Here is a 27,190-nt window from a genome sequence, read left to right as displayed (position 1 = left end):
TTGATGATGAAAATATGAACCTCCCTCTGGCCTGCTGGCATTATTGGGCACTTCGAGGACTAAATCAGTTAAATCCTAGACCTAAAAAGCCCTAAAAACCTTAAATAACTCTTTGTTGACCAAGAGATTAGAACAAGACTGTAAATGACTTAAAATTGATTTTATGAACTTCGATGAACAGACCTGAGCCAACAGGTACAAAGCATGAGGGGTAATGACTGACAAGACCCTTCCGTCAGATTATGGCATGCCCCTAGTGGAATGCAGATGAATAAATGGAATGAGACACCTAAAAATGAAATGAAATAAAGAGTTTTTGATCTCTGACAGAGGGATGTAAAGACCGACTCTAACAGAAGTCAACTTTAGGTGGGTGCCTTCAAACACTTCAAGGTGGTAGGGTGGTGCTAGGGAAAGTTGGTTCTTGATAGGGTGTTGGTGTATCCATTCGGTTGATTGTTAATAAACCCTAGGGCATTGGGGCGTCCTTCCAGTGGGTGCTGAAGAAGAATGTTTTTCTAGAGTTCTAGGGAGTTGTAGCTTTCTTTTTAGTTGGGGATGAATATTTAAAGAACTTATTAGAAAAGTGTTCCACATTTTTTGACCCAGAGGGTGTTTTCCACCTAAAAATTCTTGTGTTGATCGCACATTGTTTATTTACTTTTATGAATACTACTGAAGAATAACTAATGCTTTGAAAATATTAATGAGTTACTTATTGTAATAAATATTGATTCAATGCCCTCTGAGTATTTCCAACAATGCTAAGTTAAGCTCATGTTAAGGGATATTCCAACCTATTTGCAAAAGTCCTTCCAGAAGCTTCCTTTGAACCTTGCATCTCTATCACTAGTGATAACTTTCGAAAGGCTATGTAGCTTGTATAAGTTTTTACAAAAGACTTATGCAATTTGTTTTGTTAAGTTTGTCTTCTTGACTGCCATGAAATGTGCATATTTAGTTAGTCTATCCACCACAACAAATATTTTGTCTTTACCATCAGACATGGGTAGTCCTTCAATGAAATCCATCGACATTTCCTCCCATTTCTAATTCGGAATATGTAAGGGGTGAAATAACCCTGGGGTTAGGACGTTCTCTCTTTTATTTATTTGACAAATGTCACATTCAGTGACATACTTCTGAATTTCTTTACTCGTTTTCTTCCACTAAAATGACTGACGAGTGTTGTAGTATGTTTTGAAAAATCTAACATGCCCAACTGTAGGGGAACTGTGTGATTCTTTTAGAGCTTTTATTTTAAATTTGGATGATGGACTTAAATAAATTCTACCTTTATACCATAATATGTCATTTTTCCATTCAAAGTTGGGATGTTGATTGATATTTTCGATTATTGAACAAGAGTTTGGATCCTTGGCATATTCAGTCTGAATCTCATCCAACCAATTAGGAACTACCACCAGTGCGGAGCATGTTGTGGTGTCTTCATCCTTTCGTGAGAGAGCATCAACGACTACATTATCCTTTCCCTTTTTATGTAAAATTTCCATGTCAAATGTGGAGAGTTTCTCCATCCACTTTTGTTGTTCTATTGATAAGGTCTTTTGTTGTAACAAAAAATGAAGACATCATATTTTTCTTCATTGAAGATTTTTTTTGCATGGATCCACAAAATTCTTCCAACGAAACAAACATGTGTCACATTTATTAGACGACCATAGGAACCAATCATATGCCTTTGATTCCAAATTGTTGGATGCCATCATGATTTTCTCACATTCACCTAATGGTGGGTTTTATTCAAAAATGGCTTCCATTTTATTGACCCAAATAATAGTGCATCTATGGTCTTTACCGTCGTACTTGGGTTCTCCTTTTTAATTCATGATAGTCTTTTTTTGAATTTTTTGTAAAATACTGGCTACTTGAGAAGTGTATTTACAAAATCTCATGATTTTGGGGCTCTTCACTTTCTTTGGATTTGGGATTTTGCGTTGTTTCTTGAGCGTTTGAGGCATTTAAAAAAAATGAATTCACACTTCCTACTAGTTGGTCCATTCTTTCCTCTTGTTATTTTTTTTTGCTAATGTAAGAGTCGTGCCTTCTATTCAAAATAACCAAAAAGGATTAATTACATAAATTACAACCACCCTAGAGGAAACTGGGGACATAGAATTAACTTTCCCCCCAGGGTATGGGGCAACTAACCAAAGGCTCAACCATTGTGCCATGGGTACACTCCCCTAACAAAAGGTCCTTCACAAAACATATGCATTATAATCCGTTACAATGGAGCGAAAGAAAACCAAACAAGATGGAACTGTAGCCAGACCCGAAAAGGAATTAAACCCCCAACTATTCAGATTTCGGGTCCGCAAAAGGGGAATAAACAATGTGTATGTGGTTCGCCCGAAATTCATTGAAGCCCGCCACGAAGCTAGATAAGCACAGACGATAACAGAGGGACATGCCTCAGACCCAGACCCACCAACCTGCATGATGCATCTAGGTCGTTGATCTGCCTTGCCAGATCCAATGGTTGAGGAACATATCGAATGGAAAAGTAGCCCAGAGAATACCCGCCCGATGAGGGTGGTATTCTCTCTCCTACTGTAGCCACGTGTTGCATGTTGAGTGGCATCATGCTTAAATCGGCGAAACCACTCCCGGTGTTGAGAGCTTCCGATAATCCATAAACCACCTTGAGGTTGGTATTTCCACAGCAGGTTGTTATGAGGAAAGTTTCGAGTCTGCTGAGGAAGCAAAGACTTTGGCCTGAACCCATCGAACTGCAATTTGACTCTCCACCCTTTATCCTCAGTCGCTTGATCCAACGGATAAGCGGAGTCTCCTTTTGCAGAAAACCAGGAGGGATTCTCGCCATCTGAGCACCCAAAAACCTGTAGACCAACCACGCCGGTTCACTGTAACCATTGCCAACAATTATGTACCTATGGTGGGACTCTGTTGTACCTTCTAACTGAAGGCTCTTCATCCCCTCTTCCCACCGAGAAAAACTGAGATGATCTGTATTAGGAAAAAGTTTAGCAAAAATCTGCAAGCTGCCGAACAACTTCCACCCAAGAAATCTGTGTCTGAGCTATTTTGGGCTGAAAAAGCTAACAAAGGCCTGTGTACCATTTTCAAAATTACCTCTGGAAAACCACTTCATATTAAATTTGTATAGACTAAACCCAACCTCTGAAACTGTTGACGATCTCTGTGCTGATATATCTCTCGATCCTCATTCGCCTGGTTGAGACAATCATCCCTCAACCTGCCCTGTGGAACCTCTTGCCATCTATATTTATTGCTACTTTTAGTGCAGAGAGCCCCTTTATTAGCAAGTATGTCTGCCAATTTATTGGCCGTCCTTCGCACATGTGTGAAACTTAAGGTTCTCATGTTCTGAAGGTGGAGATGAATTCTTTAATATGCTTGAAGCAGCCTCCAGTGTCTCGAGACCTTTTCCGGAGCCAAACCACAATAGATTCTCTTGACCGAATTGATGATCAGCTCAGAATCAGCTTCAATTATGATATTCTAAAGATTGTCGTGCTTCAGGATTTATAAACATTGCTCAAGTGCCATTAGCTCTGCCATGTTGTTTGTGGCTCTTCCCAAATTGAAATGAAAAATGTATTATATGCAGCCCTTTTTATCCCTTAACACACCACCATAACCAGCTATACCTAGATTTCCTTTTGAGGCCCCATCTATGTTACATTTCATAAATCCCTGAGGGGGAGGATGCTAGAAGTCTTTCTCAGTGACCGGTTGCTTTACCATCCTATTCTTACCCCGAGGAATAAGCCCCCGCATACCCAATTGAAGAAGTATCTGCATATCAGCATTTGAAGGGGGATTTTTAGGGGATGTTTGCACTAAAGTCCCAACCGTCTCCTTAAGCTGTCTTAAGATCTGTTCCATGATGCTTTGGGAGGAACTTTTTTTATTTTTGAAGATTCTATTGTTGCGCTCTTTCCAGACATTCCATATTAGGAAGCTTGGAGTTAAAGCCCAAGCTTTGTTTATCGTTTCATAATTAGAGAAATTTCTTCTCCAGTTGCTAAGGGTATTGGTAATGCTTCCTCTGTCCCTGTCTATTTGTCTGAAAATTAAGGCAATGCCATCCCACAATGTGGAGGTAAATATGCAGGTGTTGAGGAGGTGCTCCATTGTCTCCTCTTGTGACTCACATAACTGGCATCTGGATGGGCCTAAAACGCCCCTTTTCTGGATGTTCTCCCAAGTCAGAATTTTCTTATGATGTACCAACCACATGAACAGTTTGGTTTTCATCCATCCTTGGTTCTTCCAGAGATTCTTCCAAACCCAATCCGGTTCTATAGAATCAAGCTCTAGGGATAAGCGCTTTGCCTCTTTAAGGTTAAAGGTGCCTTCATTGTTATTGCCCCATTTAAGTTATTCATGATCAACTGATATCAGAATTTTTCTTTGATCCAAAATTGCTATTAGAGCATCAGCCTTTGCTTTCAAGGGGCTATCATCCCTGTATTCCATTTTCTTCCACGTTCTCTATTTTCCTTCACTATTTTTCTGATCCCAAAAATATTTTACCCTTAGTAACCCTTTGGTTTCAGTATCATTCTTGAGATCCACAAAGTCCTCTCTTAATAGTTTAGGTTCTTGTTTCCATTTATCCTCCCAAAACCATGCCAGGTCTCCCGCTCTAATTTCCCAGAAGCTATTCTTTTGAACTATGCCTCTATTCTCCCAAGATTTATTCTAGATGTGGAAGCCTTTTATGGTACTAGACATCCTTATGTGGTCCTTGTCTTGCCAATTACTTGCGTATTTCTCTTTCCAAATTCGAGCCCACGGAGCATCTAAATCTTTTATCCATCTCCACCATAATTTTCTGCCGAAAAGTTTGTTTATCACTTCAGGATCATCCAGTCCAAGACCTCCGTGGTTTTTAGGTTTACAAATTGTTTCCTAGGCTACCAAGGCCCATTTCTTCCTTTCCTCCCCTTTACCCCAAAGAAAATCTCTTTGAATATTTCCACATTGTTGCATAACTCCTTTTGGAGATGGAAGGACTGAAAACATGAATATGGGGATTGTTTGAAGGACATATTTTGTAAGCACCAGTCGGCTTGCCAAGTTCAAAGATCTGATTGTCCATTTTCAAGTCTTGTCCTGCAGCTTATTAATCACTGGCTCCCAAACAGTTTTGTTCAGAGGTTTGTCTATAAGCAGTACTCCCAAATATTTGGAAGGTAGCATATCTCTTTGAAAGCCCAGAATTATGGAGATATTCCGCTAAATAGCAATGTTAGTATTAAAAAAGAAAATCTTTGATTTGGAGAGGCTTACCTCTGTACCTATCGCCATAGCAAAGTCCCTCAGGATTTGTTTATAAGCTAGTGCTTCCTTGACCGTGGGAATTCCGTGTAGCATGGTATCATCTACAAATTGTTGATGGTTCAAAGCCTGCCTGTTCTTAGAAAGTTTGAGGCCCTGGATCTTACTTGCTTCTTTAGCGAACTTGATGGTTCGTCCAAGTCCTTCCATCATGAGAATAAAGAGAAAGGGGGTGAGAGGATCTCCCTTCCTGAGGCCTCTTGAAGGTTTAAAGGTCTTAGATGGAGAACCATTAACTAGAATTGAAAAACTAGAGGAAGTCACCAGGGCCATTACTCATCTTACCCAGTTGTGGTCAAATCCAAAAGCTAGAAGGACCTTCCTAATATAGGTCCAATTTAACATATCATAAGCCTTTTCTAAGTCCAATTGCATAATCATTCCCACCTGTCTATTACTCATCAATGAATGAACCACCTCATGCGCTTGAATGATATTATTGAGAATTTGTTTGCCCTCCACATATCCTGTTTGCTCCACAGAAACCAGCGTAGGAAGAAGGGGTTTAAGTTTGTTGGCAATTATTTTGGATATTATCTTATACACCACATTGCACAAAGCTATAGGTCTGAATCTGTCTGGAGTCATAGCATTGTCTTGTTTGGGAATTTAGGAGATGAAGGATGTATTGAGCACCTTCAATATGGTTCTATTATTCCTGGAGTCCTCCATTACATTCAGAATATCTTGCTTGACAATATTCCAGCATGCTTTAAAGAAATCTACATTGAAACCATCTGGGCATGGTGCTTTTTCATTCTACATTTCTTTGGTGACTTCACTAACCTCCTCTTCATTCATCAGCCTATTAAGATTGTAATTATCTTCTCTTGTTACTAGCTTAGGAATGTGCTTTGTGAAGTCCCTGATAAATTGTGATCTATCTAAGATGGGTTCCTCTGCTATGCTTTGAAAATGTTGTACCAACACAACTTCTATATTTTATGGGTGTTGGGAAGTTGGCCTCTGGAGTCCTTGATCGTTGAGATCCTGTTGTGAGATCTGTGATCCATTGTAGATCTGTGGAAAAACATTGTGTTTCTCTCCCCTTCTTTTAGCCATTAAACTCTTGATTTTTGTCTCCAAAAAATTTACTCTTGTTTATATAAGTCCTCCCAATCCTGTTGATGCTTGTTGGCTTGTTCATTTCTTTCCCCATCAAAGCCATCTGTGATAAGGGTTTGATTAAGTTCCTGCATTTTCTTTCAACAACTTTTTTCGCTTCAAAAATATTTCCAAACTCATTCTTATTCCAATCTTTGAGCCTGAGCTTGATGTGTTTCAATATTTTGTGTAATAGAAACATTCTCATTCCTTGGATCTGCAAATCTTCTTTCCACCATTTTTCAATGTTGCTAATAAATTCTGGATGGGTGAGCCAGATATTTTCAAATCTAAAAGGTCTGTTCTTTGGGGTTCCAATGCCAGTAACCTCAAATTGAACAGGCCAATGGTCCGAGCCACCGAAGGGGAGAATTCTCACTGTCATATCAAGGCCTGTGAGCATAAGGTCCTCTAAGATTATGAACCTGTCTAACTTTGAGGCTACGTGAGACTCTCCTCCTATTTTGTTGTTCCAGGTAAATTGGCCATTACTTGTATCTGTGTCAACTAGCTTCATGTTGTCTATAAACTTCTGAAATACTATAGAGTCTCTACTTATTGTTTTGGTCCCAGCTTTTTTTTTTTTTTTCTGACAGGGATTTGATCATGTTAAAGTCCCCGCCCAGAATCCATGGTATTCCTGAATGTCTATCTCTTAGATCCTATAGAGAAGTGAGTAGCCTGAGTTTATCATCAAGTCTCTGAGGGCCATAAACGTTTGTGATTAAATAAATCTCCCTGTCTCCCACAGGCTGAATAACCACTAATAAATAATTCCTAGATGCCTCTGCATCCACTATGCCAATCTTTTGGGGGTTCCAAAGTGTAAGAATGCCTCCTTCTGTTTTGTCTGCCTTGACTTCTAGAAATTCATATCTATTGAGCCATTTGCTATGTATTTCTCTTATTTTTTGAATTGAACATTTAGTTTCCTAGATAAAAATCATATCAGGAGTTTCTTGTTTCATTATGTTGTTAAGAATCCTTTGTTTCCTTTTACTTCCTAGACCTCTATTATTCAAAGATGTGAACTTCATTAATAAAGATTTGTAAAGGAGTAGCTGGTTAGATCTTTCATCTTACCTGAATCTATCATCGATTTTCCACATTCCATCAGTAGCTCATTTTGTTTTTTTCTGCCCCTTTTCCTTCCTGGGTTTCTGGGAGCGAGTCCTGGCGTGGTTTTCATGGTTTTCACCCCTTCATTTTCCTGCCTTTCGAGGTTTCTTTTCCCTCCCAACCCTTTAGCCTGAGTTCTCCATAGAAACATATGCTGCACTCTATTAAACTCCTCTTGAGGTAGTGAATCCACACCTCCCATGGTCCCCTATTTCAAGAATATTTCCAGATCTAGGTGTTCTCTTTCGAGAATATCCCGCAGTTCATGATCTTTCGTTTCCACCTCACTCAGGGTCATTTCTTGGTCCATTTCCAGTTCCATGTTGCTCAACATGGTACCATTTTGTTGGTTAATGTCCTGTGTCTTCTCACTATTTTCTTCCTTTTCCTTCTCCCTTGGGCTGCCCTCCATGACCTGATCTACCTTTGTTACCTCTTCCTCTTCTTCTAGTAGTTTGTACCTGTTCGGACTAGCCTGTTGCCCCTCCGTGTGGTTTTTATTTTGCAACCTTTTACCTCCTTTTCCTCCATTTCCCACTTTATGAAAGCTCTCAATGTCTTTCCCTACTGTGACTTTACTTCTGCTCTCTGTTTTGTTGAGAGGGAATTCTCTGAATAGATGCCCATGTTCATGGCATTTGTGACATCTAAAAGGAATATGTTCATAATCCATTGTTTGCACCCATTCTTCATCAAAAACTTCCAGGATCACCTCATCTGATAGAGCTCCAGAGAGATCCATATCCACACATATACGGGCGAAGGAGGTGTACTTTCCCCTTCTGGTTCCCTAAGATATTTTAACAAAACGCCTTAATTTGTTTCCTATTGCTGATAAAGATTCTAGTTGCCAGTAATCTAGAGGTAAGGAGTAGAGTCGTACCCAAACCGGGACCGAAGTGAAAGTCTCATGCTCCAGGACAAAATTCATCATCCAAGGCCGCATATAGAGGCCTGCAGCTACATAGAAGTAGGGTCCTCCTTCAAACACCCTGTCTTTATCCTCGATGTTAGTAAAGACTACAATAAAGAAACCCTTTGACCCAAGATGTAGGTCTATATCCCCTTTAGGTTTCCAGTGATATTTAATCCACGCCTGTAGCGCCTTCTCTGTGGGCCATAACCCCATGAATTTAAAAATGATAGCATAAGTCCTCATGTGATCCCTATGTGCCTGCAGTGTTGGATCACTTAATACCACTCTGGGTGTTACCACGGTCCTAGGCTTACATGGACCCTTTTGTTTTTTGTTTTCTGCTTCCTTTTTCTTGTCCTCTTCCTCTTTTTCTTTTAATATGTCTTCCTCCCTTTTATTAGTTTGCTCCTATGCATCGTCGATGTTTCCTTTCCATCCTCCTGAAAGACCTTTTTCAACCTCCAGCGGTTTCTTGCCTCGGCTGGACACTGCCTGACTGTAGGAGGGAGTGGAGCTCCCTCCTTTATGCCCCTCCATGGCATTCAACACCTGAATAATTTTTGTAAACCCTAGCTCTTACCAGTCGTCGCCTTTCGCCCCCGCCCCTTACAACTCATGAAAATGCCTCCTTTCCTCTTGTTCTTTAACCCTAAGAGTCGCTTCACATTGTCTCTCTCCCTTAATTTTAAGAAGGCTTGCCAACGATGATCAAAATCTATTTTTTCTTGGTTATATCCCTTGCAACATTTTTTCAATATTGTTCATTTTGTTGATATTTGTCGCTAATCGCTCTTGAGTTTCAATTATCTTCTTTTGTCCTTCTCCTAACTCTGTTTGCTACTTTTCGACATTGTCGAGGCGATGGCATACTCTATCGAGTTATTCCTAATATTTATTTACATTGGATTCATCATTATTCCTCATCTTGGGTTTGTTCTTTTTATTTATTCAATTATAAAGTTAGTAATAAAATTATTAATTATTACAATAATAATTCAACTATATATAATTATATAAATATATAATCAAATTATATTATTATTAATTAATTATATAATTATAAAACTATATAACAAATTAATATAATTATACAATAAAATTATATATAATAAAGTGATAACACAATGGTATGAAACGCTATGAGTCGGGACAAAATGCGCAGAAAATTGTGACAGTCCAACTTGGGTGAACGAAATAGCGCAGAGCGGATGGTCGGATGTCAGGATTGTCGGGGGACGCTGACGGTAAAAAAAACAAGAAAGAGAACATGCACAATAGTTGTGGAGGATGTATCGGCCATGATTGATGGAAAGAGGAACACAAAACAACGAAGACCAGGGAATAAACACAGACAGGGGAATATTGACCTTGGCATATCAGTCAGAATAATTTGCGTGTAATGTAGGGATAGCGAGCATAGTCACTATATGACAATCGAGGCTGCATGTTAGCAATGCAATATGGAAATGCGGTAGAGACAATGCGAGGTTTTGCTGAAGCGATGGAATGATTAACACAACGAGAATAGGTGGCCAACGAAACACGGGAGAGAGGAAAGTTAGCTTTGATACCAGTGTTAGCAGTAAAACTCTAATTGCAGAGATATTGTCTATAAATAAGATCAGTGGTGAAAATATCCGTATCAACAAAATATCGGGAAATATTGGCAAACATAAAAAAAAATGCATTATCTATATATATTTGTTTTGTTTTTTTGTTTTGTTTTTTTGTTTTTTTTTTTTTTTAAACATATAAAACAATAACAACATGAAATAAACACATTGGCACATAAATATGAAGAAAGCACTGATATATATGATGTAGTGGATGTAAAATAAAAATGATACATCAAAGGTGATCCCAAATCCTGTTGTTCCCTGATAATTGTCCAATCAAGGACTCAAATATGGAGAACTAATACAAAATAACATCACATATATAAAAGTATCTCATTATCATGAGTTATATGTAGCAAAACAAATAAAAGTAGCAGCTATCTATCTGATATTAGTGCCCTCTCCCCCTTTTACAGGGAAACATGATGGGATGTTTGCCAGGCCTACCCCTAACAGTAGAAGGCCATGCCCTTGCACCTAATGTCAAATAATGATTGTTGGGTATGGAGTTTTGCTCTCCTATATCTATAGCATATGGTACTGATGTTGATGCTCCCAAAGTCTCCTCCTCCTCCTTCTCTTCCTCCTCCTCCTCCTCGTGCTCCTCCTCCCTCGAGTCCTCCTCCTCTTGCTGCCCCTGTTCTAATGGTTCCTTTGGCTCTAACCCTGCAGGTGACTCCTTCAAGATGGGCACCTTAGACTCCACCCTCCACTAAGACAATACATCAATATTGTCTAAGGAAATGGCATATGGATTCATTGGTGTTTCTATTTGCTTCACTTGAAGTTGGAGTTTGTAATGCACATACACTAAATCATTGAGGCGTGAGAACTCCAACCTGTAAGAGTGTCAAAGAAACTAATGAGCCTTGAATCTTAACACTTGAGGGTCATATATTAAAATTACAATAATTGTAATTGCTCAACTGAAGGCTGAAGCTCAAATTTATACCTGTTGCGTTTTTTTGAGTGTATTTTCTCAGATACACTCCAATTGCGCTCACACCCTGAAGAGCTACATGTTTGACTCAGGATTCTTATGGCCAATTTCTAGAAATTTGGTTCCCTTGCACCACAGATTCGCCACCAAATATCTACAACAAAATAAAGAAATCAAAAGTCAAAAACTTAAAACATAATTAAACTTTCAAATCAAAGTTACATAACTGAATTTTTAAAATCTAGAATTATAAATAAGTAAATTCTAAATTGAAAATTCTAATGAGTGATAGCTTGTCACTTACATGGCATGGAGAGGGTCCTTTCCTTAATAGCATCATCAAAGCCAAATAGGCCAACATAATACCGATAAAATTGTATCTCGCAATTGATTTTGCTATGAAGCTCAGGATCAGGTACCATCCTCTGAATACAGGAATGGAGCCCTTCCATCACCTCGCCTTCAAAATCAAAGGCACATTTGTATGAAAATGCGGGGTTGAGGAAGAGTGTTGTTGCATGAATGGGTTAATGAAGCATCCATGTCCACCAACTATCAATCACATCCCATAACATCATATGTTTGTCAAGCCCAACAGAACCCTTGTCTGCATAGTAAGAACAAATGGCCTTCTTGGCCCTATCCATGGCCTCATACAAATAAGCCATAGTAGGCTTGTACCCATCTACCAATCTCAGAACCTTTACTATAGGTTCACTAACTGAGCACACTTCTTCTACTCCCTACCAAAATGTGTCAGTGTACATCATTTTTGCAATGGATTTCCCGTCCTGTCTCCTGTTGTATCTACAATAACACCACTCATCAGAAACACACATTTGCTTCAACTCAAACTGGCATCAAAGAAAAGACTAAAGAGTAATAAAGTTGGTGGCAAAACGTGTGATTGCAGGACGCCACAAATCCTTGGTTATAGTGTATCTCCTCATGAGGCTAAGAACAAAAGCATGGTTATATATAAACTTGGGGATGCTCCTAGATATATCAATCACCTCCTTGATGAAGGAGAGTTTCCCCATATTCTGAAGCAACAAATCGATACAATGTGCTACACATGGAATCCAGGACAATGTGTTGTTCCTCTCCATAAGCATCCTATTGGCAGACACATAATTAGTTGCATTATCTATTATGACTTGCACCACATTCTACACACCAATCTCCTAGATGAACCCATTTAACAACTCACATATCATTGTTGCATCTTTTATATGTGTTGATGCATTCATTGATTTAATAAACATGGTACCTTTAGGACATCGTACCAATAAATTTAGAAGGGTCCTACCCTTTCTATCTATCCAACCATCAGACATCATTGTGCATCCAGACACTTCACATGTCTGTTTCAACTCTGCCAATCTAGAGTTGATGTCCTACTTTTATGCTTGAAGGATTTGCCCCTACAACTCATATGTAGCACTTTTGTACCATGGCCCATAACAACAATAGAATCACACATTGGCTGCCAAAATGGATTGATTTTGGTGATGTTGAGAGGTAAGTCGCTCCAGAAAAGACACCTCTCCAAAACTCTATCTTCTTCTCGCTTCTCCTTTTTCTTAACAACTGATTTTATGGAAGGTTGTGTTCTATGTATTCGTGGAACAAAAAATGATGACCTCCCACTCCCAGTAACATTAGCACAAGCAAGTGACGCTATGGAGTACCTCCCACTACCCTCAGCCTCAAAATCAGAAGAAGATATCTCGAAAGATCTACCTGCACATTCAGGCTTGTTTCTTTCTGCCTCTTCCTTCTTTCTATCTTTTTCATCAATTGCTTCAAGAGATTTTTTATAAGCTCCACACTAGAAACCGTACAGAGCCCAACATCATGTCCAGGGAGTCTAGCCAGATGGTATTTCAATTGCGTAACCCCTCCTGTCATCTTGGTCCCACACAATTTGCACGATAGATATGCCTGATTTGTCCCACCATCAAGCTCCCCGTACTCCCAAAATGGGTCCAAGGATTTTTGCATATTTATAGTGAAGAAATTCAAACCTAGGGCACCATAAAACAAAAAATTGGCATTAAACACCCATACACAAAAAATAATAAGTAATAACCACCACATTTTAAAAATTTATTTATTTTACTACATTACTTGCAATGTGAATGAAAAATGGAAATAAGAGCATGCATAAGAAAGTTAAAACGAAAAATGAAGCTTGTTGTCCGAATATGGAGAAAACCCTTGCGTTGGCTCATGGGCATGAAACATAGCAAATGGAAAAAAAAAACAAAGAAGAAAAATTTTGGTAGGAAAAGAGGCAAGAAAGCATAACCCTAAATCTATGAAAAAAATCATTAACATAAGGGTTTTTAAGAACATACCTGTTAACCCCAGATGCGGGTGATTGCAATGAGAAATAAGTTGACGGGACAGGGGCTGGGCAGGGCAGGCTGCCACTTGCCCGACCAGTACAAGAACAGTGGAGTGGTTATGACACTCGGCGCACAGCACAATCACATGAACGGTTTTCAGGATACGCAAGGTCATCGGATCAACTGGAACACCAGGTCTGCAGTGAGGGAGTTAAGCCTTGCACGCACCAGTACACAGCGGAGAGCACAAGCCATCAAGGGAGCAGTAATGGGAGGAGACTCCCGAGACAAGGCTGGGAACGTTAAAGCCAGAGAAAGGCCGAGGAAGATGGACATTTCGTTGGCTCTGTCGCTCCGCCAGCATACCTTTGATCATGCAAAGAACTTCAGGGAGAATGAGGGGAATTGGATCCCGACGCTGATGGCCTTGGCCTTCCCTGAGAGGCTAGTTATTCTCCTCCCCGAGTATCGCTCAGGTATTGCAAATTGGCCCTCTCATTCACATTTCTTGGCAACTGATCTCTTTGTTTGGTCTTGGTTCTCGTACACGTGCAGGGATTTGGCACACCAAAAGGAAAAGCCCAAACTCGGCAGAGGAGGCTCAATTAGTAGGCAATGCCGCAGCCAAGGTATTGCTCTGCAGCTACAATCCCGGACCTGGGCCACTGTCAATTGCAGGATGCCTCGACTGAGACCAAGAACGGGTAGCCGCAGGGGGCAGCCGAGAAGAGCCCCAACGGATTCATCCTCCAGCGACTTGAATCATCCTCCGAGGCGCGGGCTTTCTTCTCGCAGCAAAAGAGGAAGATCTCGCGCCTCTAGCTCTCGGCCCGGACCTATCCCTACCTCTGGTTCCGCCATATTTACCTTTGACAATGCTTTAAATAGGCCCAGGATTACAACCTATTTTACAATGGTTTTTCAGGAGGAAAGTCAAGCTGATGAATTAAGGACTCAGGTAGGAAATTCAAGGGCAATCCTGGACCCCTCTTCATCATTTCAGTTGGCTGTGGAAAATACCCCTCAGCGGGAAACAAACGAACAAGGGGGCAGAGCACAGGAGGCGATGATGGTAGATCTGGGTCCTGAAGCTCAGAATGCGACTCAGACAGAGGAACTACCTGATATGGGCTGGTGTCAAATCATTGAAGAGCCCATTGATGAATAGCAATGCCACCCACGCTTCTTTTTCTGGTAGGATGCCCCTCACCACTGGGCACGGTTGTAAGGCGACTCGGTTCTGGGATTTTTGGTATCCCTCAGTTCTTTTTTGAGTTTTTGAATTGTCTTATGTTTCAGAGATTGTTCCCCTGCGTGGGAAACAAAATTAGACAATTTTCAAATGTGCTTGTTTTGGACAGAACTGCCTCCTGCAGGAGCAGAGTGCTTGAATTCGGTCATGATGTAAATTTACTATCTCCCTGTTAATATAATAGATATAGTTTTACGTAGAAAAAAAAAAAGAACATACCTGTTAATGGAAGAAATGAAGTTTGTCTAATTGATGTTCAATCTTTGATCCACAAAAGAAATTTAGTTGGTGGTGATAATGGTTGTTTGATCCTCAATCCCTCTCTGAAACCACCACAAAGATCGTCCCATTCTTTCTCCAAGACTAAGAAACCAAAATGAGCAAATAAAACTACCAAAATTGCTTTTCTAGCCGAGGCCCAGCTTGCCCAGCAATATTTGAGGTCGTAGCACAATATTTTGTTGAAATATCGGCGATATTTTCAGGCAAGAAAATACCGTAATATTCTCTTGGTGATATTTCGGCTTGCCGAAAATATCACGATATTTCTGAATATCGCCGATATTATCAACACCGAATAAGATAATGTAGAATTAATGATGATACAATTGCCTTGGTGACGGTTGCCTATCTAGGCATTGACTGGTCACGAAGGTGATAGGTCATGTCCTTTAACGTTTTAACCTTTCATAAATATAATACTAATTAATCAATCAATTTATTAAATATTTTATTATTATATATTTAATTATTATTTTATGAAATATTTTATTCATAACATTGCCTTGAAGGGCTTGGCACCATTTATCAGATTGTTAGAGTAATGTGTGATGAAGGCCAAAGACTGGTATATCAACACCACTGAGCTTCCCAATTGCATTTCTATTTTCAAAACCTTCGCTCAAAATCAAAAATATTTGAAAATCACACATTTGCCATGAGATAGCTAGTGTACATTTGGCTAGCTATATCAACATGTGACAAGGTGGAAACTTATATTGGAATTAAAGTGTTATAGGAAAAATAATGCACAATTTGGGCATTTATTATTATATATTGCTTGTTGGCCTTCAATTCTACATTTTTCCCTATAGACCTATAATGTTGTAGTTATGTTGACCTTGATTTGGAAGAGCTTGTCTCCATTCACTTGGCTATTTAAAGTAGAAAGAATGATGAATATCAAAATTGGAAATATACTATTGCCATATATATATTTCCATGAAAATGTCTTTATATTCCATTTGAGTATATATTTTTCGGTCCTCAAGAGATTGCTTTGACTCAACAATAAGGCTCAAATCAATTACAACAAAGCTCATCATGTCACTTGCAGGAATTGAACCTACACACACACACACACACACACACACACATATATATATATAGAGAGAGAGATGAAATGGACAATTTCGTTGCAGATAGGGACATGACTGTGGTGGGGGTGGGAGAGGATTCAATGATTGGAGAAGAGTATTAATCTTTTGATGCAAAACTAAGTCATTTTCATGTGGAGTTTATCCTCAAGGAGATTAGGATTACCTCCTAGCCTTTTGTAAAAGTTGATCTTTTGCCCCCTCTATACATTGATGATTTAACTTCTCCCTCACTCATAACAAGGAGTATTTTGAGGGGTGTATGCATTTGGAGACTTAAGGTGTCTATTTATTTTTATATGCCACATGCCAGAAAGAGGCTTTCAATTTTTGGTGTTTGCTGAATTGGGAAGCGAAGGATGTTTCCTTGAACTCTTACTAGGGCTTGTGCTCAAATAATGTGTGCCTTTTGTTTAACTTGGATGCCACGAATCATTAAATGTTCAAATATGGTACTTGGACATTGTTGGGCCCCTTGTTTATGTTCAATAATGGAATGCATATTTCAATCTAGAATATTGTGGTTGGGTTACATATCCACTTTGGTTAGAATTCCTGACACTTACAACAAAGATGCACCCTTTGTTTATTTGTTTGCATGAAGGTTTCGTAAATTTCCTATCCATGATGGTTGACGTAATTCATTCAAAGCCAACTTTGAGGTGGCATATGGAGGTAGACTTGAAGTGAAAGCTTCCCCATTACATTTTAGTATGTACTGTTGATTGCATCAAGCATTATAAATTTTAGTATCTCAACTTGGCCATGCCTACTTTGCTTTCCATGTTAGGATCATTTGGTTTTGGATTTCCCCTCTTTGCAAACACAAGCCTAGGGAGTTTGTAGGTGTTAGTGCAAGTGTGGTACCTACCTGTCAGAGTGCAAGGGCAAGGCACTCCATTATGGCATTGAAGCATGGTGGTGGTGGTTGCTCTTTACGGTGTTTATATATCAAAGGAGGTGGTTCCTTGAGTGGTGTTACAATGTCAAAAGTAGGTGGTGTTGGAATAGGTTGTCTTTGTTGGAAGCCTTGGTGGTTAAGGTTGTGGTAGTTTGAGTGCAAGGGTAGGTGGTTCATTTATTATTGGCATTTGTGTTTCTTTTTGTTGGTTAGGAAGTTCAGTAATTGGTTCCTAATACTTCTTTGGTGAAAGGGTTGCTTGGCTTGCCTCAATCTATTGGCCCTACTACCCACCAAAAATGGGTGACCCCATAGGAGAAATTATCTCCTAAATATCTCTTCAGCCAATAGCCCCTAAAAACCACTAGTGTAGCTGAAGCATTGTGCCATTTGATCTTCTCTCCTTGCATTAGTCATATGTCCCCTCGTCCATCAGTCGAGAGCGTATGTTTGAAGGTGGGAAATCCAACCAAAAATGTATGTCTTTCATTGTGCAATCAAGTGCTTATGCTTGTTTTTCTTTGGGCATCTCAGGTATGGATTATTGAGTGACTTGGAAGAAGGAAGGCTTGGACCATAGTTTTTTTCCCTCACCTTAAATGGGGGGTTAATCCTTAATCCTAGTCTTGTGGGATCTCTTATTGACCTTTGGTTTTGGGAAGGGAACTACTTGGGAAACCTCGATTTTGGTAGCATGGTCTCGTTTTCCTATCCCATAATCGTCACTCCCCCCTACACATTAAAAGCCCTATTTCATCATTTTCGTTGTTCGATTCCACATGAACACTAGGTCCACAAGGCATTGACACTCCCCCTCCCCTTGTCCAGATGTCTAGGTTGAGCTTGGAAATGTTTCCTTGGAGGTTGGTGCAGCTAAATAACATTAAAATCATATCATGGCCACAAGAAAGAAGTAAAAGAAAGAATATCATAAAATGCAAAAGATGGTGAGGACATTAATATAGCACTTGGGGAAAAGCCAAACATGATCTCTACCCCTTACTGTGGTCATCACTTGGGTTCCTAGGGCCCTATGAGTGCAGCCACATAATTAAGGAACCCATGGATGTCCCAACCCCTGGTGGACGATTAAATACCCACCTTAATGGGGTAATAACTGCTTACATCATACAAAACATGCTCTTATTTCCTAGAGCCCCGAGTACTAATACAATGAAGGATCGAAAAAAGGAAAAAGGAAAATAAAGAAGGGTGGAAAAACAAAGGACGTGGTAACTCATGTATCCATGGTTTCTGCCACGTACATCTGTACACCCAAATATGTGGACTTCCCTCATCATTTCCATCTTTGAACCCATGGCATTTAGACTCGAGGTCCTCGTGTCCCCATCCGTTCATAATCATTCACATGAAGCCTATTAATTGAAGGATGTACAAAGGACCTCTCTCTCCCCTTAGGGGTTGGGAACACCTAATAGGGATGTTTATTAGCCACTCCTACCTAGGGAGGCAACTATGAAAATTCGGCTAACCCTAAATCCTATTGCAACAACTGATGTTATTTATTTTATTTGTTAATTTAATTAAACAAATTATTTGTTGTGTGCTATGACAAATATCGATAAAAATACACTGCAACCTTCACAAAACAAATACTGCGGAAGAAATAAAAATGTTGGAAGAAATAGATGCACACACACAAAATACACCATTATTTTTGGACTAAGTCCCCAGAAAAACCAAACTCAGGAAAACCGGTGTAACAAGTAAGCATTTTAATATTATGCAGTAGTGAAAATCTGGGTACAAACTGTGGATGCTTAAACTAGCAATCCAAACAGATAAATAACTGGCAATAATAACCAGTGAGAAAAATTTCTCACTCCATAGGCGATACCACATTGACCTCAGCTCGAATTGAGTTGATCCTTGCTCCCTCTGGACAGTCATTGTGTCAGCCTACACAGTTACTGCATCCTACAAGATCGGAACCGCTTCTCCTCTCACTGTCTTGTCAGCTGTTGTCTAAGAAACTCATACTCTTTGCCTCTAGACCCTCTGCCCAGCTTCTGGCTCAGAATCTCGACTTCTCCCAACGAAACGAAAATCTCCTCTTGAGGGTTCTGCGCTGCCTCTCTGTAATGTACTCACCGGAACTGGAAAATTTTCCTTTGACCTCACTATCTCTGCCCCTCTCTCACTGCTTCTACCTCATTGAATCACTTCCAGCAACACACAACTGCTACTCTGGAAATCGATATGCTCATCAAATCGAACTACTCAAGTGATTTCTCTAAGCCCCATCGACTTCTTCTTATAATCCTCTGTTGAGACTTCAACGACCAAGATTAGATCTTAATCGATGTATAAGATTAACTTGAAGTTGATCCGTTTGATTTTCTAGAACATTCACAACTTAACTTAATTCATTCTAATTAATTAGTCATATTCCCTAAGTTTAGACTTAGGAAATATTTAAACACTGACAAATAATATAATTAAGTCATTTCTAGGCAGAATTTCCTGAAACAATTTCTGGGTTTTGGAGATCTCATGCATTCTAGCCTCTCTACAAAATTTCAAGTCTATAACACATCCGATGCTATAAAAACTAACACTCCCTCTTAGTGAGGAATGTGTTCTAGTGTTGGTGCCTCTTATAACACCCTGTCTCTACATCATCTCCTATTAGGCTGTTAATGTCTGGCTGTTGTTGCCCACCAACCACCGCGCAACTCTGATACGTGCTACAACTATGTTGCTACTTACTCTATTGAGTTGCTGCCAACTCTGCAACTGCACTGCAACTCCCTCTCCATCTATTCCTACTGCAACTGCAACATCTACAAATGAAAAACATCCTAAATATTGAATCAACTGTGATCAATATGATTCATATATATTCTAACAGTACAAAGTAAATATAAAATTAATTTCCTAATTAAAATGAGAATCAACAAATAAGTACATACCTATATTACCTGTGATCAATGTCTGCTAGATGACAACAAGGTTTTGGGGACGACTCTCCACCCAACCGTAGGCTCAATTGTGCAATGGTTTGCTACAACTGGCCACCCCCGAGCCCTCAATCAACGTACTACTGCCAGTGACTCCTAAGTCTTAGAATACCATTCTCCCAAGAGAATGAAAGATAGAATCTCGGAATGATGGAATGCAAGAATGCCTCTCATCTTCCTCACCATCTATTAAATAGAACAAACATTGGAAGGGGAACCACATGTATACACTCCATGTATCTACATGCAGCTTTCTTTTGATTTTTAGCTTTCTTGTTTTATTTCTTTACTTTTCTTTTGATTTTTAGCTTTCTTGTTTTATTTTCTTCTTTTTGATAGTTTTCTTGTTTTATTTCTATTTATTCTTATTTTTTAGTATGGTTATTACTATTTTTATTTTTATTATTTTTATTTATTTTCTTGTATATTTTTAATATCATTTATTATTTAACATTTATGATTTATTATTAAGTGATTTATTTATTATTATTTATTATTTATATTATTAATTATTATTTTTGTATTATTTATAATTTATTATTAAGGGGAGGGATATTACATATATCATGAGTCTCTGACTGCTACTAGTATTTGCGTTGTCACTGAGGTATCTGTGTTGTTGCTTACTCTGCATTGTGCCACCTGCACTGCTGCCAACTCGGCATCTGTGCTCCCCAACATCTAACTGCAAATAGACTCTGCATATGTCACTCTGGTATCTGACTGCATCTACTACTATAGATCCATCTTGCTACTAAATATTGCGAACCCTTGTAGCAAGGTATTGATCTAAGAGGTGGACCTCCTCAAGGATCATGCCCATCTGTAGCACTCTCGAGCTACAGCAGCAAGTCACCCCACCTCACTCCTGGGGGTATGTTCACAAACATGGCGAAGTCTTCCTCCAGCTTGGAGGATAGCCTATCGATCTTTGTTGATGTTGCCTGCTAGTCTTGCTTCTCCTCCTTGTCCTTCTTCCTGAGAGGCCACTAGGTACTGTAGTGACCGATCTCACCACATCTGAAGCATTAACCTTTGACGAGTCCTTCTTCTTCTTTCTATGCTCCCCTTGTCCCTGACTGAGACCCTTTAATGCGAGGGCCACATTCTCCTCCTCCTTCACCTACTTCGATCCACTGTTGTTTCCACTGATGGAGCTCTTTACTAGAACTTGTCTCAACTCCTCCTATTGCAAATCAACCCACATCCAGTCCCACCTTGGCAAGGTGTCTCTGCCCAAGATGCTTTGGATGAATCCCTGCCACTCCTCGAAGATAATTTTGAGTGCTAATCGTACTAGTTCTAAGGTTTGAGGTGCTGCTCCAACAGCTGATAGTTGATCCCGGATCTCCTAAATCCTGGTGAGGTAGGGGTCTATGCATTCCCCTTTCTGCATCCTAGTGTATCTCAGTGTTTCCTCCAAATACATCTTCTGGTGCTAGGAAGTGCCCTGATATAGCATGGAAAGTTTATCCCACATCTCCTTGGCCATTCCCTAGCTCGCTATGTATCATACAATGTGATCTTGAACACCGTCAAGAATAAACATCTTTGCCCTCACCATCTCCTTTCGATATTCCTTCAGCTGATTTGCATCCGTTGGGATAGATACCACTGCATCTATGAATGGCTTTAGGCCATATTCATCTAGAAGGATGGACATCCTTTCCTTACAGATGACATAGTTGGAAGCACTGTCCAACCTATCTTGATCTTGTAGTCTGGTAGTGGTCATCTCAACAAAATAAGTCAAAATCCTCCTCTTCTCTTCTACTCAGTTGCTGCTAGGATCTACGCACTCTCTGCTAGAGTGAGTAAATCTTCTCACAATGACTACCAAGATGCAAGAGAAAATCGAACTTCTAAAGCTAGAAGTCCCCTGGGGAAAACTTCCCTCGATGTGTGCTCTTTCTTCATCCTGACGCTATTTTGCACTGGAAACTGCTGCAAAATACTACGTCCATCTAGAGATCTGATTTGCAAGGAAAATAATGGCTGCTCCCTCTGCCTTGGGTAATCCTTGAACTGGAGAAATCCGATTTCTCTGTCGCTCTCTCAGAGCAATTGATTTTTCCTCAAGAAATTGACCCTCCTCGCCAAGAAATTGCACTGCTTCTGAGAGTTTCGAACTGCTGCCTATGCAGAGCTACGAAATTCATTTTCCCTTTTGTCACCGAGCTCTGTGGCTTACAATCTACGCTCTGATACCATGTGAAAATTCGGCTAACCCCGAATCATATTACAGAAACTGATGTTATTTCTTCTATATGTTAATTTAATGAAACAAATTATTTGTTGTGTGCTACGACAAATATCGAAACAAATACACTACAACCTGCACGAAATAAATAATGCGAAAGAAATAAAATTGTTGGAAGAAATATATGCACACACAAAAAATACACCGTTCTTCTCCCTAGAAAAATGGAAATCTCCTCTAGAGGGCTCTGCATTGCCTCTCTATGGCAATCACTGCCTCTCTGAAATGTACTCACCGGAACTGGAAAATCTTCCTTCGACCTCACTATCTTTGCCCCTGTCTCACTACTTTGATCTCACTAAATCACTTCTGGCAACACACAACTGCTACTCTAGAAATCGATTTGCACATGAAATCGAATTGCTCATGTGATTTCTCCAAGCCCCGTCAACTTCTTCTTATAATCCTCTCTTGAAACTTCAACAGCCAAGATTAGACCTTAATCAATGTCTAGGATCAACTTGAAGTCAATTCGTGTGAGTTTCTAGAACATTCACACCTTAACTTAATTAATTCTAATTAATTAGTCATATTCCCTAAGTTTATACTTAGGAAATATTTAAAAACTGACTAATAATCTAATTAAGTCATTTCTAGGTGGAATTCCCAGAAACGATTTTTGGGTATTGGACATCCCATGCATTCCAGCCTCTCCACAAAATTTCAAGGCTAGAACACATATAATGCTACAAAAACTAACTAACAACAACATTATTACGAGACTAAAGACCTAAATTTGGAAGGGAATCCCAATATGAAGTCTTAATGTACCCTTGGTTAACAGGCTTGGTTCACTTAGATACAGTGATGAATTATTGTACCTGGTGGTGAGGAAGTGCATTGGGTCTTATACAAGTGGTTTCATCACAGGTTGGAAAACTTAACTAGGGCCCAAGCCCACTAGAGGGTCATATTGACACCCCTAGGGGAAACATCGAGAGCCATGGGACTCCCATCATGTGTAGAGCATCATTTCACACCATGGGTGTTTTTGACCACTCAAGTGTCAACTACAAAATTGTCAAAGAGTTCGTGGTTAGAGTACAATTTTGAGCATTCCATCGTGGTGAAAACATTTAGAATTCTAAGACATCATCATCATCATTCAACATCTGGTCCTCATATTACAACCCAAATTTTGCATCACTGTGGGGTAATTACAAAAATGATGAAAATATGATGAGAATTGAGTCATGTAACACAACTAGGTAGCTTAGGATTTTGCTAAAGATTTTTGACTCTAGGAAGTTTTTTTTTCCTAAGCTAATTATTTGTGTTTCTCAACACTAAATAATGTTGATTTTGGGTAGCATCAGATGTGATTTAGAACCGAAATTTTGTGGAGGGGCTAGAATTCATGGGATCTCCAAGATCCATAAATCGCTTGGACAAATTCCACCCGGATGATGAGTTATTAAAATAATTAATATTTTTAATGGGGTTCCTAAGTCTAAACTCAGGAAAATAAAAATATTAATGGGTATTAATAAAGATATGGGTGAGAATCTTCTAAGAGATTAGGATCAAATCCATTTTAATCTTAACTGTTGATTAGGTACTTAATCTCAGTCGTTGATTCATCAACAGGAAAAGTATAAGAGAATACTTGAGAGTCATTAGGATAAAAATCGGGCAAATACTCAGTAACCTGAGGGAAATCGATTCTCAAGGAGAAGAAGTTCGATTTTAGAGGGAGAGTAGTAGGGTAAAGGAAGAGGAGGGTATCAACATCAGTCAAAGATTGAGGAAGAGGTGATGCAAAGCATTTGAGAGACAACGTAGAGGGAAGATCATAGAGACGGCGCAGCTGGAGACACAGTCCTCATGCAGGCTGACACAAAAATGATGCAGAAGTGATGCAGAGGAGGGTAGAGGGTCTCTAATGTGTCTGAACTTCTCTAGGAGGAGGAGAAAAATTTCCTCAGGTGTTTCTCTCAGAATTGCCTCAGTATTCTATAGAATCATTCCTTGTAAAGAGATTGTTGCTGAAGATTAATAAATAAACCCTCATCTGCTGCACCGTTTTCCTGCATTGGGTTTTCTCGGGGACAATTGTCCAAAAATAAATGTGTTGATGTGATTGATTCTTGTGCTTGTATATCACTGTTATTTTTTCTCTATGCTATTATGTGATAATTGTAGTAGAATTTATTTTAATGTTTACTGAAGGGTTTTGTAAATAACTTATTGTGGAATATAAGCGGGAGAAATAAATTAGTTACTGTAGTAGAATTTGGTGTTAGAAATTTTCACATGGTATTAGAGCAGAGATCGGGTAACAGGATTAAAGAATTTGCTATGATTCAAGAGCATGATGTCGGGGCATCAAATCAGAAGGACTCACGTAGATCTCCAGAGAAAGAAGAGAGCACGAAGAATATGGATCATGATTATTCTATGTTAGCTTCTAGATTGGAAGAAGAACTCGATTGCTTAGCGAGTTTTGCCTCCTGTGAGGTTTGGTATATAGATAGTGGAGCTCCCTGGCACATGATAGGAGTACGAGAATGTTTTTCAACTTATCAGGAAGAAAGAATGAACTTCCAGATCACCATGGGAAATAAGTCAAAATGTACCCCTGTAGGAAGAGGTAGTGTAGTCTTTCAAATAGAATAAGGGGATCGACTTCAAGCAACCAATGTGCTGCATGTGTCGGGATTGGGGATGAACTTACTCTCTGTATCTCGGCTTCAAAGCAAGGGCTATGTTGTTTTCTTCATTAAGGATAAAGTATATGTCAAACACTCGAGTTGGAAAAAGAAGGCCTAGATTGGAGTCAGAAGTAACAAGCTGTATAAATTACAGCTAGAATCTCCAATGGCACTAATATGCAGCAATGGGGAAAAATATTTGAATGAACTATGGCAAAGGAAGATGGGACACTTACACCATGGGGCTCTAACAATTCTTGGAAGAACTATAACAGGAGTTCCAGAGTTTAGTACCAAACTAGATGATGTATGTAGAGGGTGCGCACTAGGCAAGTACGCCAAAGCGACGTTTTCCAGAAGTAACAATAGGGCTAAGAGTGTTTTGGGATTGATACACTCAGATATTTGCGGACCCATGTCCACAAAAGCTCTTAGTGGTGTCGAATAATTCATCACCTTCATTGATGACCATTCTAGAAATACTTGGATCTACTTTCTAAAAACCAAGGATGAGGTTTTTGGTCGATTCATAGAGTTCAAGGCTCTAGTTGAGAATCTGACAGAAAAGAGGATAAAGATATTGCGCTCAGGCAATGGTGGAGAATACATCGACAAGGACTTCACTGATTTTTGCACAAGGGAAGGAATCAGAAGAGAGTGGATAGATCCCTATAATCCAAAGCAGAATGGAGTAGTAGAAAGGAAGAACAAGACTATTGTTGAAGTAGCCAGGGCGATGTTGTATGATGAGGATATGCCCAAGTTTCTATGGGCAGAAGCATGCAACACGACAGTTTATGTCCATAATAGGACTCCTCATAGGGCATTAGGTAAGATTACTCTAGAGAGTGTCTTCACCAGTAAGAAGCTTGAGGTGAGTCATTTCAGGATATTTGGGAGTTTTTCATACTGCCATATACACGAATAAAAGAGGAAGAAATTGGATCAGACTGCAGAGAAAGGATATCTTGTGGGATACAGCGAGAATGCTAAGGCATATAGAGTATATCTTCCGGGGAATAGGAAGATCGTAATTCGACGGGATGTAAAGTTCATGGAGGAAAAAGCCTTCAAGAAATCTTGAGAAATGCCTTCCGAAGAGCATTCAAATGATGATCCATTTGTTCAGCCAAGTCGACCAGCAGAAACTAGCACTAGTATTTCTCCTAAAGGCAAAACTCCAGAGGTGTCACACCAGGTGGAGTCTCAAGAAGAGGAGAAGCAGATAGCTATACCCACTAACAGTGGAAGAACGAGCCAGGAACTTCGACAGATACAACGAGATGTAGAGGATTTCATCGGTGCACCCAAGAATGAGAAAAGGGAGCGTAGGCAACTAGACAGATACCAAGCCTTGGTGGCTCAGGTTGGAGAACCCTCTAGTTTCCAGAAGGCCATTCAGCATCAAGTATGGGTAGATGCTATGATAGAGGAATACAGTTCCATATTGGTCAATGATGTCTGGGAAGTGGTACCTAGGCCTCATGACATGTCAGTTGTAGGTTTGAGATGGATCTACAAAGTCAAATATGTTGCAGATGGCAATGTGGAAAAATACAAAGCCAGGTTTGTGGCTAAGGGGTATGCTTAAAAATAAGGGATAGACTACGAAGAAACCTTCGCCCCAATAGCCATTTATACTTCTATTAGATCTGTGATAACCCTTGCAACACAGATGGGGTGGGAGATTCACCAGATGGATGTCAAGACAACGTTCTTGAAAGGGGTGATAGAAGAAGAAGCATACATTGAACAACCCGAGGGTTTTGAGACACATGAGAAGAAATCTCATGTATGCGGGTTAAAGAAAGCCTTGCATGGGTTAAACATGCACCTAAAGCATGGTACGGTCAAATTGATGGTTACTTGCAGAAGATGGGATTCGTCAAGAGTGACGCAAATCCTAACCTCTACTATCTAGTTGTAGAGAATGAGCCTCTAATCCTGGTGTTATATGTGGACGATATTTTTCTGACAGGCTCATCTAGGCTCATCAAAGATTGCAAGGAAAACCTAGCTACAGAATTCAACATGAAGGATTTGGGACAAATGCATTATTTCCTGGGGTTGGAAGTTTGGCAGCAAAAGGGTGGGATTTTCCTTGGACAAGGGAGATACCCTACAGAGATTTTGAAAAGGTTCAGAATGCGGGACTGTAGACCTATGGCTACTCCTATGATTACCAATTGGAAGAAGATTAATGCATCTGAAGATAAAGAAGTTGATCCCACCTTTTACAGGCAGGTCATAGGGTCCTTGATGTATTTGGTCAATACCAGGCCAGACATTTGTTATGTTGTCAACACCCTCAGTTAGTTCATGGTGGAACCAAAGAGGGTGCACTGGGAAGCAGCCAAGCATGCTCTGAGAT

The sequence above is a fragment of the Pinus tabuliformis genome, chromosome 4_2 (genome assembly GCF_031772625.1).
Source record: "Pinus tabuliformis cultivar Carrire ecotype Pingquan chromosome 4_2, CPIR1, whole genome shotgun sequence".
In the NCBI taxonomy this organism is placed as follows: domain Eukaryota; kingdom Viridiplantae; phylum Streptophyta; class Pinopsida; order Pinales; family Pinaceae; genus Pinus; species Pinus tabuliformis.
The sequence above is the reverse complement of the archived record's forward strand: the minus strand, read 5'-3'. Positions refer to the sequence as shown.